Source organism: Lipotes vexillifer, unplaced genomic scaffold (genome assembly GCF_000442215.2).
Source record: "Lipotes vexillifer unplaced genomic scaffold, Lipotes_vexillifer_v1.1 scaffold22, whole genome shotgun sequence".
NCBI lineage: Eukaryota > Metazoa > Chordata > Mammalia > Artiodactyla > Lipotidae > Lipotes > Lipotes vexillifer.
The window spans coordinates 1,980,962-1,994,713 of NW_006779050.1; positions in this window are offsets into that span (position 1 = coordinate 1,980,962).

The window sequence follows — 13,752 nt, forward strand, 5'->3', positions numbered from 1 at the left end:
TTAGTCTTCTCTCAGATATTGATATTAATAAAAAGTCTCCAGAGTATGTCCCATGGTGTTTAAATCTGAGTTCTTAGTCTAGTGAAACGTGTGTATCTGCAAACAGATAATGTATGCGAAACTCCAAATATATGTGACAAACAATTAACATTCCTGAGGAAGATGGATGTGTGCAATTTCATGTTAAAAACTCAAGCCAGATTCATTGAACATGTAGGTGTTCAATAGGATTTGAATGAGTCCTAGATGTACGTGTGTGTATCAGTTATCTATTGCTGTGTAACAAATAACACCAAAACCTAATCACTTAAAACAACAGTCACTGATTATCTCACAGTATCTGTGGAGCAGGAATTGGGTGTGGTTGAGCTGAGTGGTTCTGGCTTGATGAGCCTGAACTGCCTTCAGTGTACTCTGAAGATTCAAGGATCCTAGCCCTGGCTCTTGGCAGCCAGAAACTGTACATCTTTTTTTTCATTTCATTTTTCCAGCTTTATTGAGATAAAATTGACATATAACATTTTGTAAGTTTAAGGTGTCCAGTGTGATGATTTGATGCACTTACATATTTCAAGAGGATTACCACAGTAATGTTAACATTTCCATCACCTCACATAATTACCATTTCTTTTTTGTGGTGAGAACATTTAAAATCTAATCTGTTAGCAACTTTCAAGTATATAATATTGTTAACTATAACCACCATGCTGTAGATTAGGTTCCCAGAGCTTAATCATTTTATAACTGGAAATATGTACCTTCGACCAACATCTCCCAATTTCCCCCATTCCCCAGACTCTGGCAACCACTATTCTACTCTCTGTTTCTATGAATTCTGCTTTTTTTAGATTCCACATATAAGTGATATCATACAGTAGCTGTCATTCTGTTTGACTTATTCCACTTAGCATAATGCCCTCAAGGTCCACCCATGTTGTCACAAATGGCAGGATTTCCTTCTTTATCATGCTTAAATAATATTCGTATATCTATCTATCTATCTGTCTATCTATCTCTATGTATATATAGGTGTGTGTGTGTGTGTGTGTGTGTGTGTGTGTATCTATATACACACATATATATGTATATCTCACATCTTCTTTATCTATTTATCATCCATAGGTGGACACTTAGGTTGATTCCATAACTTGAGTAGTATGAATAATGCTACAATGAACATGGGAATGCAGGGTTTTCTTATTTTTCAAAATCCTGATTTCATTTCATTTGGACATATACACAGAAGTGGGATGGCTAGATAATATGGTAATTCTATTTTTAAATTTTGGAGTAATCTCTATACTGTTCTTCATAGTGGCTGCACCAATTTACATTCCCACCAAGAGTGCAAAAGGGTTCCCTTTTCTCTACATCCTTGCCAACGCTTACTATCTCCTGTCTTTTTGATAAAATAGCCATTCTAAAGGTGTGAGGTGATATCTCATGGGGGTTTTGATTTGCATTTCCCTGATGATTGGTGATGCTAAGCATCTTTTTATGTATCTGTTGGCCATATGGGTGTCTTTAGGAAAATGTCTATTCAGATCCTCTGTCCACCTTTTGATTGGATTGCTTTTTGCTATTGAGTTGTATGAGTTTCTTTATATTTTTGATAGTAATCCCTTATTTTTATTTATTTTTACTGTGCAGAAGGTTTTTTGTTTGATATAGTCCCACTTGTCACTTGTTTATTTTTACTTTTGTTTCTTTTGCTTTTGGTATCATATCCAAAAATTCGTTGCCAGTACTCATGTCAAGGAGCTTTTTCCTTATGTTTTCTTGGAGTTTTATGGCTTCAGGCCTTTAATCCATTTCAAATTAATTTTTGTGAGTGATATAAGATAGGGATCCTGTTTCATTCTTCTGCATGTAATTATCCAGTTTTCCCAGTACCATTTTTTGAGGAGAGTATCCTTTCCCCATTGTATATTCTTGACTAATTTGTCATAGATTAACTGATCATGTATACACACGTTTATTTCTGGGCTCTCAATTCTGTTCCATTGGTCTATATGTCTCTTTTTATCTCAGTAGCCTACTGTTTCAATTACTGTAGTTCTGTAGTACGGTTTGAAACTAAGAAGTGTGATGCTTCCAGCTTTGTTCTTTCTTCTTAGGCCTGCTTTGCCTTTTCAGGGTCTTTTGTGGTTTCTTGTGAATTTTAGGATTGTTTTTTTCTATTTCTCTGAAAAAAAATGCCATTGAAATTTTGATAGGGATTGCATTGAATCTATAGATGGCTTGGGTAGTATGGACATTTTAACAGCATTAATTATGCTGATCCATGAACATGAGATATCTTTCCATTCATTTGTGTCTTCAATTTCTTTCATCAATTTCTTATATTTTTTCAGTATATAGATCTTTCACTTCCTTGGCTAAATTTATTCCATAAGTATTTTACTGCTTTTGGCGCTATTCTGAATGTGATTGTTTTCTTTCTTTTTCAGATATTTCATTGTTAGAGTATAGAAATGCACCTGATACCTGTATGTTAATTTTGTATCCTGCAACTATACTGAATTCATTGATTAGTTCTAGCAGTTTTTTGTTAGAGTCTTTAGGATTTTCTATATATAAGATCATATCATCTGCAAGGGCAATTTTATTTCTTCCTTTCTGATTTGGATGCTTTACTCTTTTGGCCTCTCCATGGGCTGCCCGAGTGTCCTCATGGCATGACAGCTGGCTTCCCCTGAGGAAATGATCTGAAAGAGAGAAAGAGAAATGAAGAGAGAGAGAGAGCATGAGAGTATGGTGAGCTTGCCGGCCTAAGATGAAAGTCTCAGTTTTTTATACCCTAATCTGGGGAGTGACATGCCATCACTTCTGCCAGAAGCTATTGTTCATAGTGACTGAAGTCAGTTCATAGTGACTGAAGTCAAGTAAGTCAGCTACAGTGTGGGAGGGACTACACAGGGTGTGAACATCAGCAGGTGGGACTCATTGGGGGACTTATTGGGGTTCTCGTATGAGAACCCAAAGTAGCAGGGTATTCTTTGGTGTTTTCACTCCAACCATGCAATTTTCATTGTTTATTTTCCTTTATCAACATTTTTTCTAGGTCATTAATCTTTTACAAATAGTACAGTTTTTTTTTTGTTGTTGTTTAATTCTTCATTGGTCACAAACAAGAATTTCTAATTCTTTCACTCTTCCATTTCAAAAAGCCCTCAATATTTTTCTACAGTTTAACCAGCAGATGGAGCATGAACACCTGACATTTTAATAAGTGCTTTTATTGGGTTACATGTAATACTGTCTTATCGCTTTGAAAGGGGCCTTAGCACTGGTTTAATCCTCTCCTCACAGATTTAAAAACAGTGTTCAGAGTCTGTACTAGAATCCAGGTCTTTGGATTTCCTGCACTTCCCCTGCACCATGTGTCTTGACTGGAATCACTTGATGTTGCCTCCTCAGAGCACTGAACTCAGTTCATTTCAATTATTCATTCAGTTCTTACTGTGTTGAATTCATTCAAAGATGAATAAAACAATTCCTGTTCCACAAGAGACTGCAGTTTGGTTGAATGCAATATACTAAGGACCACAATACCTTAGGATTTAGGGCCATGGTACATACAGGCCATGTCCTGGATGTTTGGATAAGGAGAGCCTGAGCACATACCTTAAAGAATCAGCAGGAATTATCTAGGTAGAGTTTGGGTGATAGAAGGGCATTTCTGGAAGAGGGGACATAAGGAAAGGTAGAAAGGAGAGAAATAGCCTGGTGTCTACGGAAAACTAAGCAGTTAAATATTTTTGGTGCATAAAAGCAAAATTAAGGTTAGAGTCACTCAAGTTCACTGAGTAATGATTATACTATCACAGTTAATACGAGAGCCAGTCCTATAATCACTTTGTAGTGACTTGGAGACTTTTCTTTGTCAGGTAGTCATTCAGTCAGCAAATTGTTTTTGAAAACCTACTATGAACCAAGCTCTGTTCTAGGTGCTGGGAATACAGTAATGAATAACACGGATGAAATCCATGTCTTACATGGAACTACGTAATAAATGAGAAACTATAGATCAAGAGAAGATAATAAGTGCTTTGAAGAAAAATAAAGCAAGGAAAGGGAGAGAGGAGAGAGAGAGAGTGATGTGGTGTGGAAGGTATAATTTTGAATGAAGTCATTAAGGTAAACCTTATGGAGAAGCAAAGACCTGAAGGAGGTCATTTGCAGTTTAATAGACTGGTTGAGAGGATCATAGAAGTCTTTTAAGTCATAATGTGATGAAATGATTGTCACAAGTGGAGCACAAAGAAGGATTATGAATTGGGAATTTCACGAGACAATATATACCGTTTATGCAACATAGCATACATATACTTATAGCTTACACATACATACTATAAAGAGAGTGAGTTTTCCAGTACACTAATGATCAGGGGAAGCCAAAAGTCTGATGATACATATTTCCTAGAGTTCATCTTAATGGTACCAAAGTTGTGAAATGGATGCTTTGGAATTCCATGCCCATGTTTACTTACTGCTTTATTGATTCATACTTTAGTTTATTCAACTTACATTTGAGTGTTGGTGAGTTCATAGCACTTCACTGGGTGTTCCTATGTGTGCTATCCATGGCAAACTAGTGGACCAGCTGCATTTGGATATATTTTAAGGCAGATTACAAAAAAAATATTCAAGTCTTTTTACCTCCTTTACCTATGAAGATTGTATATCATATTAGAAATGAAAAATGCAGAGAATATCCTTTTAAACTGACCTGTTTGTTTATTTTTCATCTAAATCTGTATCTATTTCCAGAAATGTTTTATTGCAAAAAGACATCTTGAAATTTTATATACATATGTACATACATATGTATAAAAATATATTGAGCACCTTCTCTCTTTTTTTCATAGTCCATGAAGAAGACAGAAAGACTTTTATTCATGCCTTTGAGGAGCTCACAATATAGAGCAGATCAATAAATTTTCACATATTCTCTTTAAGTTAATATTAAAATTACTTTTAATTTTCTCTCCTCAAATCTTCATGAAAGGCAGAGACTTTATTTGTTCATTTCTGTGCTTCTAGTTCTTGCTAAATGTCTGGCACAAATATTTAGTGAATAAATAGTGGACTCTTACCTGAATTGTTTTCTTTGTTCACTGTCTGTATGAAAACCTCCACATAAATCAGTCTGGAGTGGTTTAGGTAAACCACTGTGTTATGTGCTGTGTGTGCTCAATCAAAGATGAGGAGGGTTATAATTGTCCCAATTATCCCAATGCTGTGTTTCTACAATTGTCTTATTCAGGGGCAGGCTAGGCTTGCTAACTACTTTATACCCAAGTGGAAAATCATTAAAGGGCATGCCTCTGCAAAGCTGGGGGAGAGGGATTGAAAAGCTGGCTTTCCGGGTTCCTCTTTGTCTTATGATTTATGAGTCTTTAACTGCCAATCTCTCTTGATATGTAAACACATGGTCCTTCTATGTTGATAAATCAAGTTAATTTTTTTTTGTGTTTTATAGTGTAATATCCCCTTAGGACCCCATATTATATTGACACTATGGGGATAAATTTGGACAGACTTAGAAAAGAGCCTGTTATTTAATGACCTCTGTGGGATTTGCTGCTGATGTGGTTATTTGGAAAACTGAATTTTTTTTTTTTGCTCCAGAAATACTGTCTTTACATTGAAATAGCAAAAAGAAAAAGGTCATCACCAGCTCCTTTCTTTCTGATTCCATCCCACAATTTGGGAGTCACAAAGGATTTCAGAGTCAAAAGTAACTTCTGAATTAACTCTTAAGTCACTGACTTGAACTTAAACATGTATTTTGATTCTTAGTGTAGTCTTATGGGGGTATTATTGTCTAAAGAGGAAACTGGATGATAAAAATGGTTTAAAGCTACTGTTATCTTTCTAGTTTCTGGAACCAAAAAACAGACTTTCATTTTATTAGTGAAATCGTAAAAAATATGTATTTTATTCTCAGACTTGTCAACCTTTTGCCTAGAAACCCTTTTGTGTGTGTGTGTGTGTGTGTGTGTGTAAGAGAGAGGGGGAAGAGATGTATTAAAGGATTATCACGTTGTGACAATCATGGGTTAATTAGTAAAATGTCTGCATTTAAGTTACCCCTTTTCTTTTTCATTTAAACATTTTTTACACTACATTGCTAAGGCAAGGTAACAGTAACTATCAATGCAAAGACTATTTCTCAGTCTCTGTCTAGTTTTCTGGGTGAATGATTTCTGATTTCTCTAAACAGGTAGATTTGACTTCCTTTCTAAGTCACAACACTGGGCTAGTGATGGACTCAGATATACCATGAAGTTTTAGTAAGCAGAAGCATATCTGCATCTTCTGAAATGATTTCCAAATTCTTGCTTTGGAATGGAAGTTATATTTACTCTTTAGTCGATTTACATTAATTTTCTTTGAGTGTCCCCTTTAACAGTGATCAGGCAATGTTTACTTGACAATGTAACTTTATGGAGGAAATAACACAATCGAATATAATTTTAGCTAGAAAGGATTTTAGAGATCTTCTATTCCAATACCTCATTTTATGGAAGAAGATTGTCTTAGTGTAGGCTGCTATAACAAAATGCCACAGACTGGGTAGCTTAAACAACAGACATTTATTTCTCACAGTTCCAGAGGCTGAGAAATGTAAGATGAACGTGCCAGCCAACTCAGTTTCTGGTGACAACCCTCTTCCTGGTTTTAAGACTGCTGCCTTGCTGTGTCCCCACATGGTGGAGAGAGCAAGATCCTTCTCTCTCTTCCTCTTCTTATAAAGCCACTAATCCCATGATAAGAGCCCCACCCTCATGACCTCATCTACCTCTAATTTCATCCAAAAGGACTGATCTCCAAACACCATCACAATGGGGGTTAGGGCTTCAACATACGAATTTTGGTTGGGGGCAAGGAGGTGGGGGGGGGGCACAAACATTCAGTACATAGAAAGGATCCTGACGATCAGAGTGGTCAAATGATGGATTTAAGGTCACACAGCAAGTTAATGGCTAAAGTAGACCCAAAAGTCCTATCTTTTGAGTGTTTTATTATACTTTGAATTTCCCCTTTAAACTCACAGTGGGGACACACTGTCAGTGAATATCTAAGTTTTTATCCCATCCCCTGATGTTGAAAGAATGTGCACATCAGTGTTCTAATCTTTTGCTTAGATGGAGAAGTACAGGGTGCAAAGTTACTCCTGAAAGTCATCACGATCCCTGCTGTTAAGCCTATAGAAGACATTTTCTGTTTGGGAGGCATTAATTGGGAGCTGTGACAAGACTGGAGAGTTCCTCCATTCCCTTCTCAAACCCCTTCCATTAATTATAATAAATGGCAGGAGTGAAGACAGGTATATTGTACAGCAGATACGCTGATGAAATTACTAGGTGGGAGGGAAAATTGGAGAAGTTAGCTTGACTGACAGGAAGTGCAGCTAATTATATAGCTCCATTAACTCCAGATAGTCTTTTAAGACCAGGCTTCACTACTAAGTGATGAGTGAGGCCTTGGAGGAGGAGATGCCCTCTTGCTGCCCCAGACTTGACTGAGCTCCCTACTGGATATAGTCAAGTAAGTCAGCTGCACCATGTTGTGCAGAATAACTGCTCCATTATTATTCTGTGAACTTAGCTCACAGAGTCATGGGAAATAACACATCATTGTGTTTTAGGCCACTAAGTTTTGAGGTGATATGTTATACAGCAAAAAATAAGCTAGTTTACAAAAACTGTATGTTGACCACGTACATTTACTCTTTCCTGCCTTGAAATGTCTTTAGTTTATAGACTGACCCACTTACTCTCCCAGTTCCTGCGCTAAGATAGAAGTACATGAGGATTCCTCACATGACCATAATCCTCAGTCATAAGTGCTCAGCCACTATATGCCTCACCTCTCTTCCCATTACTGCCAGTGTCTGTCTGCAGACAATCAGCCTGGAACCTAGGCACTTCAGTTGGGTCCCAGGCACCCATGTCGTTGTCAAGTTGCAGCTGCCCCATAGTACCAGGCTTCTGCCTTAGTCGCACACTCTCTGGTCTGTGCCCTTTCACTCTCTTGGACTGGGCAGTCCTCCTACTAAACCCTAGTTGATGGTTGGAGTACCAGTTTCCTACCTAGCTCCTGATGATTCTTTGTTTTTAAGGATGGATCCTATTCCCAGCCCCCAACACTTAGCAGGGGAACAGAGGAGTTTGTAAAATACATGGACCAACTCTTCAGGATGAGTAACAGTATTGTAGAGTAGAAAGAACATGGACTTTGGAGTCATACAGACCTGGTTTGTATTCCAGACTGCCATTTACTAGCTTAATATACATCCTTTGGAACCCGAATTAGCTTTAATTGATGGTTGTGAGGCAATTATGCTCTATAATTTTGCACTGTTTCTAAATAGTGTGCTAATTGCTTTACAGTTTCCCTTCTATATGTGTGTGTGTGTGTGTGTGTGTGTGTGTTTACTTAAGGACTAATCTATTATACAAACTGTCAAAATTTGGGGGACAAAAAACAAAATTATAACTTTGTAAACACATCCAACCCATTTTGATGCTGTAATCTATTTTGCAAGTTGTTGTAATCGCGTAGGAGAAGACAAAAGACTTTTGGGAGTGTTTATTCTAACTCCAGAACTGTGTTCCCATTAATATACTGGACGTCTTGCTGACTGGGAGTGGTGCAGCAGGGAAGATGCAGTATGTAAATACACTAATCAAATCAATGCAAATCATAATAATACATTCCTTTAAAGAGTCTGTGTGAAATAGAGCTGTGTAAAATAGAGCACTTTTCATTTTCATAGGTTTGGGTGAACCTCTTTAGCAAATCCCATCCCATGTCAAAACCCTGATTTTGTGATTCTAACTCTGTTGTGTTTTACTTTATTTTTTGCTCTTGGTTTTTGTGGGACTACATATGGTAGAAGTTCGCACTTCAGGCATTAGTGGCTAGTCTTATTTTCTTCTCTTTGTGGCCAATTGGCTTTGGAACTTTTGTCTCCAATAACTTAACTACAAAACCACATGAGCAGAGCTTTCGTGAGGTTTACTGCATGACCAAAGTGGGGGTTGATGATGTGACAAATGTCTCAAAGGCTTTCTTTGGAAAGTATAGATTATCATCTTAGGAGAAAGGATTTTTTTTCTCTTTTTTTATTCCTAAAATATTCAACAGATTATTTCAGTTTACCAAGTGTGATGACATAATTTCAATGTTTAATCATCATCTTTGGAGAAAGGATTTTTTTTCTCTTTTTTTATTCCTAAAATATTCAACAGATTATTTCAGTTTACCAAGTTTGCCGACATCATTTCAATGTTTTAATCAGGTTACAACTTTTGGCCACTTGTTTTATATGGAGGAAATACTGGTACTAGTGTAAAATAAAAAAAGTCAGATAGACACTCCCATTTCCCCGGGATCCTAACGGAGCCCAGAGAGGGGAGGAAGTGTTGTAACGGGGAGTTAAAAGAAATCAGAGTGCTCTTCTGAGCTATACTAAGTTAAGAGGAAAGCAAGAGAAGAGAAAAGGAGAAAAATAACCTTGTGAAAAATGGTTCATCAAAAGTTTTCAATTTTTTTAAATCAAGCCTTTCTTTTTTTTTTTTTAATTGGGGTATAGTATTTTTTATAACATTGTGTTAGTTTCTACTGTACAGGGAAGTGGAGTCCCCTGTGCTATACAGCAAGTTCTTATTAGTCATCAATTTTACACACATCAGTGTATACATGTCAATCCTAATCACCCAGTTCATCACACCACCATCCCCACCCCCTGCGGCTTTCCCCCCTTGGTGTCCATACGTTTGTTCTCTACATCTGTGTCTCAACTTCTGCCCTGCAAACCGGTTCATCTGTACCATTTTTCTAGGTTCCACATACATGCATTAATATACGATATTTGTTTTTCTCTTTCTGACTGACTTCACTCTGTATGACAGTCTCTAGATCCATCCATGTCTCAACAAATGACCCATTTCGTTCCTTTTTAAGGCTGAGTAATATTCCATCATATATATGTACCACAACTTCTTTATCCATTTGTCTGTTGATGGGCATTTAGGTTGACTTCTATGACCTGGCTATTGTAAATAGTGCTGCAATGAACATTGGGGTGCATGTGTCTTTTTGAATTATGGTTTTCTCTGGGTATATGCCAAGTAGTGGGATTGCTGGATCATATGGTAATTCTATTTTTAGTTTTTTAAGGAACCCCCATACCATTCTCCATAGTGGCTGTATCAATTTACATTCCCACCAACAGTGCAAGGGGTTTTTCTTTTCTCCAAAAAGTTTTCAATTTTTAATCAAAATAAGGGTTTAAGGCAGTGTGAAAATATTTTAATGGCAAGGTACAAGTTTTAGTGGTGAAACTGAATAATCCCTAATGTTGAGTTTTAGAAATAAGTTGTGTTGGATCCTTCATTCCTAAGTTGAGGTACCTGGAGTTATCTTTAGGGAATAAAGGGACACAGGATCCCTCAGGATCATTCTGGAAGGTGGTATTAATAAGGTGAGATATCTGGCATATATCTATAAGGTTTCTAGTGTCTCATGTGAATGGAGGTTTCTTTCACTGAAACCCTGGAGGAATCCTCTGGGTGCAATTTTTCCTAAAGATAGGAGAACAGATAGAATGCCTAATATAGTTTCCAGAGATCAGATGCCTATAGATAATTCAACCTGCTTAAATAAATGTGCATTGACACCACCACATTTATTTTCTCATGTACATTTCTATCTACTTCTCTGCCTGTCACATGGATAAAAAACACCAGAAAGCTCTCATAATAAATGTAGTCAGTACTTCTCAAAAACAGATTCCTAAGAAACCAAAAGAGGGTTGGAAGGTATGAAAGTACATAGAACAACATCATTAACTGGTAAAGAAGAAATGAGATACAAGACTAAAAAAAAAACCTTGAAATTCCAGGTCGCATTGAGTGTATTTCCCCAACATCTTCTGAAATAATCCACTTCTCTTGATAACCTGCTATCACTACCATAAGTCTAGTGTAATTTCATCTCTGTATTACTCTGACAATTTCTAATTGAATTCACTCATGTTCTGCCTTTCTCCTACCTCAATCCAACATCTGCACTGTCACTATTACCCTTTGGCTCAAAACCTTTCAATGGCTCTACACTGTCTGTTGGATTAATTCAAATCTCCTTGTGTGGCTCACAAGACCATCAGGACCTTTCTTGATTTACAGGCCCCCCCTTACTGGCTGCTTAGAGCACTCATTACTTTGAGCTCTAGCCTTGTCTCTCACAATATCAGACCTTTTGCATTTATGGCTTTTCTGATTGGAGTGACTTTTTAATCTCCTTATTTTTCCCTATTTCACCTATTCCCCACAAATAGTTCTTATATATTAAAAATCAAAACAGTGAAACACCCAGAAAACCAAAACAAAGAAATAGGATCCTATGGCCCGTGGATCGGTGATGGAAGAATTCTTCCAGTGTCAATATCAGGATTATGGTGCCATCATGAGCTGTTTTGTCTTACCTTCGGCAGAAGGCCCCTCATTCAAACATCAAACACTTTAAATAAAAATTATTTTTATTTATTGTAATTGAAGTATAGTTGTTTTACAATGTTGTGTTAGTTTCAGATGTACAGCACGATGATTCAGTTATACACACAGGTATATGTATCTATTATTTTTCAGAATCCCTCCCCCGCTTCCCCTTTGGTAACCATAAACTTGTTTTCTATGTCTGTGGGTCTATTTCTGTTTTGTATATAAGTTCATTTGTATCATTTTTTTTAGATTCCACATATAAGCTATATCATGGGATATTTGTCTTTCTCTGTCTGGCTTCACTTGGTATGATAATCTCTAGGTCCATCCATGTTGCTGCTAATGGCATTATTTCATTCTTTTTTATGGCTGAGTATATTCCATTGTGTGTGTGTGTGTGTGTGTGTGTATAAAATCTTTTTTATGCATTCATCTGTCGATGGACATTTAGGTTGCTTCCATGTCTTGACTATTGTAAATAGTACTGCAGTGGACACTGGGGTGCATGTATATTTTAGAATTATAGTTTTCTCTGGACATATGCCCAGGAGTGGGATTGCAGGAACATATGGTAACTGTACTTTTAGTATTTTAAGGAACCTCCAGACTATTCTCCACAGTGTCTGTACCAATTTACATTCCCACCAACAGTGAAGGAGTGTTCCCTTTTCTCCACACCCTCTTCAGTATTTATTATTAGTAGACATTTTGATGATGGCCATTCTGCCTGGAGTGAGGTGATACCTCGTTGTAGTTTTGATTTGCATTTCTCTAATAATTAGCAATGTTGAGCATCTTTTCATGGGTCAGCCATTTGTATGTCATCTTTGGAGAAACGTCTATTTAGAGCTTCTGCCTGTTTTTTGATTGGGTTGTTTGTTGTTTTGATATTGAGCTGTATGAGCTGTTTATATATTTTGGAAATTAATCCCTGTCAGTCCCATTGTTTGTAAATATTTTCTCTTATTCTGTATGTTGTCTTTTTGTTCTGTTTATGTTTTCCTTTGCTGTGCAAAACTTTTAAATTTAATTAGGTCCCATTTGATTATTTTTCTTTTTTATTTCCATTACTCTAGGAGATGGATCCAAAAAGATATTGCTGTGATTTATGTCAGAGAGTGCTCTGCCTATGTTTTCCTCTAGGAATTTTTAGTATCTGGTTTTACATTTAGGTCTTTAATTCATTTTCAGTATATTTTTGTGTATAGTGTTAGAGAATGTTCTAATTTCATTCTTTTACATGTAGCTGTCCAGTTTCCCCAGCACCACTTATTGAAGAGACTGTTCTTTCTCCATTGTATATTCTTGCCTCTTCTGTCATAGATTAATTTACCATAGGTGCATGGGTTTATTTCTGCACTTTCTATCCTATTCCATTGATCTATGCATCTGTTTTTGTGCCAGTCCATGCTGTTTTGATTACTGTAGCTTTATAGTATAGTCTGAAGTCAGGGAGCATGGTTTCTCCAGCTCCATTCTTCTTTCTCAAGATTGTTTTGGCTATTCTGGACCTTTTGTGTTTCCATACAAATTTTAAGATTATTCATTCTAGGGCTTCCCTGGTGGCGCAGTGGTTGAGAGTCCGCCTGCCGATGCAGGGGATATGGGTTCGTGCCCCAGTCCGGGCAGATCCCACGTGCCGCGGAGCGGCTGGGCCCATGAGCCATGGCCACTGAGCCTGCGCGTCCAGAGCCTGTGCTCTGCAACGGGAGAGGCCACAACAGTGAGAGGCCGCGTACAGCAAAAAAAAAAAAAAAGATTATTCATTCTAGTTCTGTGAAAAATGCCATTGGTAATTTGATAGGGATTGCATTGAACCTGTAGATTGCCTTGAGTAGTATAGTCAATTTAACAGTATTTATCCTTCCGTTCCAAGAGCACAGTATATCTTTCCATCTGTTTGTGTTGTCCTCAGTTTCTTTCATTAGCATCTTATAATTTTTGGAGTACAGGGTTTTGCCTCCTTATGTAGGCTTATTCCTAGGTATTTTATTCTTTTAGATGCAATCAATGGGATTGTTTGCTTAATTTCTCTTTCTGATCTTTCTTTGTTAGTATATAGAAATGCAACAGATTTCTGGGTATTAATTTTGTATCCTGCAACTTTACTAAATTCATTGATGAGCTTTAGTAGTTTTCTGGTAGCATCATTAGGATTTCATATGTATAGTGTCGTGTTGTCTGCAAACAGTGACAGTTTTATTTCTTTTCCAATTTGTATTCCTTTTATTTTTCT